The sequence below is a fragment of the Lactuca sativa genome, chromosome 8 (assembly GCF_002870075.4).
Source record: "Lactuca sativa cultivar Salinas chromosome 8, Lsat_Salinas_v11, whole genome shotgun sequence".
Taxonomy (NCBI): Eukaryota; Viridiplantae; Streptophyta; class Magnoliopsida; order Asterales; family Asteraceae; genus Lactuca; species Lactuca sativa.
Window position 1 is genome coordinate 212,684,187 of NC_056630.2, and position 6,000 is coordinate 212,690,186.

The window sequence follows — 6,000 nt, forward strand, 5'->3', positions numbered from 1 at the left end:
TTACATGGTGCCCCCAATGTTACAGTTACCTATTTGATGTGCCGGTTAACCACATACGCTCCACCGAACTATGACAAACATTGAGTCACCCTTTGCTACCTTTGCTTAGAACCATTTAGTGTGCCAGTTAACCACACACGCTCCACTAATGTCTTCGCAAGGGTACAAAGTGTAATTTCATGGAATCACATCAAATTCACTTTTTGCCTAAAGTAACTAGGATTGGGAATTTTGTAAAAACATTCAGTTACTTTATAATTCATTATACTTTTAATGGAAACGGTTTGCCCTATCCTACCCATTCGGCTAACAACCCTCCACCAATCAAGGAAGCAGTGGGTGAAAGTGGACACCCATTAAACGACCATTTTATAGGCCATAACCTTATACCCCCCCCCTTATAGATCGTCTTCGTGAATGAGGCCTACTAACAGTAAGACTGGCAGTTTAACTTATACATATATAATATTAGACTTTTAATGTTATATATAGTATAAGGGTGTATTTTACACTTTTAAAATACTAGGTGGTCTAATTTAATAAATTACACTTTTAATTTAACTAAATGTAAACCATATCACTATGGATTTATTAACTTTCTTTTAATTATACACTTAATTAATTTAATAAAACCATAAGGGTGCAATTTGAACTTTTTCAAAATTAAGGTTTTAGAATTTAACATTTTAAACTTTTAGTCGAAATTTAAATTCCAAAACTTGAGGACAAGTTTTGAAACTTTTCAAAACATTAGGGTTTAGAATTTAAATATTTCAAAAATTAAACTTTTTTTAATCAAAAATTTAAATTCCAAAATTTGAGGCAAGTTTTGAAACCTTTTAAAACTATTAGATCAAAATACAAATAAGGCAATTAAACAATTAATTGGTGATTATCTAATTATGACCTAATTCAATTTCATGCAAGATAATGATCAAATAATCCAAAAAATTAACATTTATCATATACAGAAGTAAATATTTGATTAATTTGAAATTATCTTTTATTTTGGTAAGGATAATCATCCAATATCAATAAAATTCGCAATTTATCAATAAAAAACAATTTGGCAATTATCCCACAACAAAATAGGCATGAAATCCCGAGAATCCCTCTTCCTGACAGTATGACTCGCCGAGTTTCCTTAGGGACTCGCTGAGTCCATCCTACTCGATGAGTTCACTTTGGGACTCGACGAGTTTGTCAGTCAGAGGAGCAAAAAATCGATTTTCTAAGCATGAATGAAACACAAAGCATCAATACAATAGAAACCAATCAAGGCTCTGATACCACTGATGGGTTTTGGCCATAAGAACATCCTATGTGCTCATACAAACCCTAATGCTTGGATCTAGGTTTCTCTATTGTACATGCATTCATCCAAGACTTTAAACCCTAGATCTAGCACACAATAATGATTTTGACATATGAATTAGGGTTTAGATCATACCTTGATTGGTATGTAGGAATAACAATCTCAATTCCTCCTTGTAATAGGCTTCTGAATGCTTAGTGTCACAAATGTCACACCTCTAATGGCTCACAAACACCAAGAGCAAGATGATGAAGAAGGAGAAGAGGATAGGCACCCAAAAACTTTACAAAACCCTAAGGAATCAGTTCGCCACGTTTTTGGTGCCCCAGGGGTCCTTAAATAGTGAGGCTATTAGGGTTATCTAACAAGGAAACCCTAATTTGACTGCTTAGGCCCTAAACAGCTAATAGGCTCCCTCCTTAGAGGCCTTGGACGATTTCTAATGGGTCTGCCCATAGAATTCGTCCACTCCATCCTCTATGGAGTCCATTAGCCCAATATTCAACTATCACACATTTGACAGTTCTAGTCCCCTTTATTTTATTAATCTCTTTCAGCCACAAATTAATTTTTAATTAGTTATCGAGTAATATTAATTAAACAATCTGATTTCTCTATTAATATATTATTCTCATAATATATTAATAAATCATAATTAATTCTCTCTCTCCATAATTCATCCTAGTAAGTTGCTTTGGTGAAGGCAACCCAAAAGGACCATGCACCATCGGGTCAAGTACATACCAAAATAGTTATGAACTTAGACACTAATCCAACATACCAAAGGTACTTCCTTGTTCCGTAGAACCTTCAATTTCCTCTCCAGAACGGCCACTGGCCTCTCCACTTAATTCAGGCGCTCATCGACCTGTATATCAACTAATGCACCACTTCCTCCTCGTCTAATATGCACTTCCACAACTGTGACACATGGAAAGTGTTGTGGATCTTACTAAGCTCCTCCGGGAGATCCATTCTATACGCCACCTTGCCAACCTTCGCAATGATCCTGAATGGCCTAATCTATCGGGGACCCAACTTTCCACTCTTTCCGAAACGGATCACACCCTTCCAGGGTGAGACCTTTAGTAATACCATGTCACCCACCTGGAACTCCAGCTCAGATTGGCGTTTATCGACGTAACTCTTCTGTGGAATTTGAGCGATCTGCAGCCACTATCTAATCTGATGAATCGTCTCGGTAGTATGCAGAACTACCTAAGTCCGCCCCATCACCATATGACTAATCTCACCCCAACAGACTGGGGTGCGACATCTCCGTCTATACAATATCTCATATGGCGGAGTGCCAATACTGGAATGAAATTTGTTGTTGTAGGAGAACTCTGCAAGGGATAGGTAGGAGTCCCAGCTCCCACCGAAGTTAATAACGCAGACTCTCGACATATCCTTAAAAGTATGTATAGTCCGCTAACTCTGGTTGTCTGTCTGCTGATGATGGGATTTACTAAAGTGCAGCCGCGTGCCCAGTTCCTCGTGGAACTTCTGCCAGAATCGGGATGTGAACCGATCATCACGGTCTGAGACAATAGAGACCAGCACCCCATGGGGAGTAATGATCTCGCGAATATACAAGTCGGCCAGCTTCTCGGCCGGTGAACTCTCCCGTATCGCTAAAAATGTGCGCTCTTGGTCAATCGATCCACGGTGACCCAGATACGTCGAATCCCCTTGCCATTCTTGGTAGCTTGGTGATGAAATCCATCGTAATTTGATCCCATTTCTAAATGGGAATCTCCAGGGGCTGCAGCTGGCCATGCGGCCTCTGATGCTCGGGCTTGACCATCCGACAGGTCAATCACCTCTCAATATAGCATGCAATATCCCTCTTCATGCATGACCACCAGTAACTCAATCGCAAATCCCGGTACATCTTGGTGTCCCCCGGGTGAATAGAGAAGCGAGACTTATGAGCCTCCTCCAGAACAATTTGTCTGACCCCACCAGACATCGGAACCCAAACCCAACCGCAACGGGTCAATAATCCCCGACTATCCTGCACAAAATCGGTGTTCTCACCCTTGATCCTCTCAAGCTTCCAAATCTCCTGTCACATACCTTCAGCCTGTGCTTCCCTAATTAATCTCACAAGTGAAGAATCCACTGATATCCTCATATATGTCGCTTGAGTAGAAGATCCAGGTGACTTGTGTCTTAGAGTGTCCGCAACCACGTTTGCTTTACCCAGATGGTAAATGATCTCGCAGTCATAATCCTTGACTATGTCCAGCCACCTGTGTTGTCTCATGTTCAGATTCAGATGATCCATGATGTGTCTCAGACTCTTGTGGTCCGTGTATATGGTACAACGGACCCCATAGAGGTAATTTCTCCAAATCTTGAGAGCGAATACCACCGCTCCCAACTCCAGATCATGAGTAGGGTATCTCGTCTCGTGCGACTTCAACTGCAACAACGTGTAGGTTATCACTCATCCTCTCTGCATGAGGATCACTCCCAGTCCATTGATGGATGCATCACAAAACCCTACAAAATCCTCAACTCCCTCCGGGAGAGTCAAGACTAGAGCCTCGCAAAGTCGCTGTCTGAGGGTCTCAAGTGCCCTCTGCTACTCAGGGCCTGATCAAATATCCACCCCCTTCCTCGTCAAACAAGTGAGGGGTAATGTAATCTTGGAGAAATCATGTATGAATATCCGGTTGTATCCTGCCAATCCTAAGAAGCTCTTCATATCCGAGGGAGATTTCGGAACTGTAACATCCCGTGATTTTCTATCATAATTGGATTAGATTAATGTTTTATAAATGTGTACACCTTGTATTCAAAGTGTTATATGTTTACGAGAAAAAATTGAAGCCCGATACCATTTTTCTTTCCTTCAGACAAACTGCCTCGCAACCGTGATTCCAATCGAGAACCCTCCGACCGTGAACACCTTCTCGGCCGTAGCCGACCTTGGACTGTATACGAGGTTCACAGCTGTGAACCCCTCAAAACGCGAACCCTTGCATACATATACTTTTCAGCCGACTTTTAACTCATTTCTTCACTTTCAAAACACAATTCCAACCTTTTCTCTCAAGTATCATCAAGCTAGAACACCCTCTCTCCTCAAGAACATGCTAGGATCATCCTTTCTTATCATTTCAAGTGATAATAACTAGTTCTTCACAAGATCTAACAGATATCTTTTCATGATCTTGTTATCATTTCAAGAACATCATTCATTCTTCTTATAAACCCGGTAATTTCAGTAGCTTACATGAAGAACACGCAAAGAACACGAAAAACATGCGAAGAACACGATGAACACCCATCAGAAAACCCTTGAATCTTTTTAGGAACGTGGTTAGTATCATCTAGTTCATCATCCTTCAAGAACTCCTGGCCGTGAACACTTTCAGGGCCATGAACCCTTTATGATTCTTGGGTCGTGAACACCTCCCATGGCTGTGAACACGATTCAGCTTCCATTTTAGCTTCTAACACTCCTCTTTGTAAGTTATACTTACAAATTAATCTAATCTCTAATCATTCCTATGATTATTTTAGTTAATTGGTTGTATTTATGCTATACAAATCACTATATAGGACTTTTTTGGCTACGGGATTACACTTGTGGAACTAAACATCCTATATCAAATCATCAATAGAATCACCCTCCCAAAAGGTGAGTTCATACCCTTGTATTTTCATAGTTTTTACTATTTTAAGGGGAGGGGGAATACAAGTCTGACACAAGGATATTTGTGTTACAAGTAGATGGTTTCAAAATATATTACCAAAATGAATTTTAATTGTCATCAAATCAAATGATTTTAAATTGTGTTAAAATCACATCAAGTCATCAAAAGTATTTCAAAATGCTAAACTCTTTAAGTGATTTTATAAACTTATATTTTTCCCCAAAAAAAATCATATATATATATATATATATATATATATATATATATATATATATATATATATATATATATATATATATATAAGATTTAGAAGGCTTAGGACTAATAACTCACTTTGATTCCTTTTCCTTGTTTGGATGTGGGCTTATAGTATCAGTTATTTGTATAAATGTCATTTAAATTTTACTTATATATATATATATATATATATATATATATATATATATATATATATATATATATATTTGTATATGTATATAAATATAAAAGTTATTTCATTCCGTTCAAATACCCTTTATCACATGTTGAGCAAGGGGTTGCATTCATGAATAGTTAGTTCCAATTCAGAAAGTACATATAAATTATAATAGGTATAACTTATGATTCATAGAACATTAATTAACGATTCAAGCATACTAAAGTACACCATTTTACAAGAATAAGGGTTTGTTTCAAAACTAATCAAGGGTTTACAACTTTCAAATACATGTTTAAGAGTATTAATTCAGGAGCATTCTATAAAACATTATTTCAGAATGATTGGATTTTCATTTATATCATACACGTAACTTCTATATGCTTTTTATGAGTCATTAGATTCAGGTTGTTTAATTCATTTAAACAACATAGTTAAAGTCCTGACATTATAACCAGAATCTCCAGTCGCCGATCGAAGCAAGTGTGTATAGATCTATATTGGGATTGACAACCCGCACTCAGACTGCTAGCTACAGCTAGACATACCCGCCTACGAGTGACAGTTGTTATCAAAAGCTTTTAACTCCTTCAAAGCGTTGT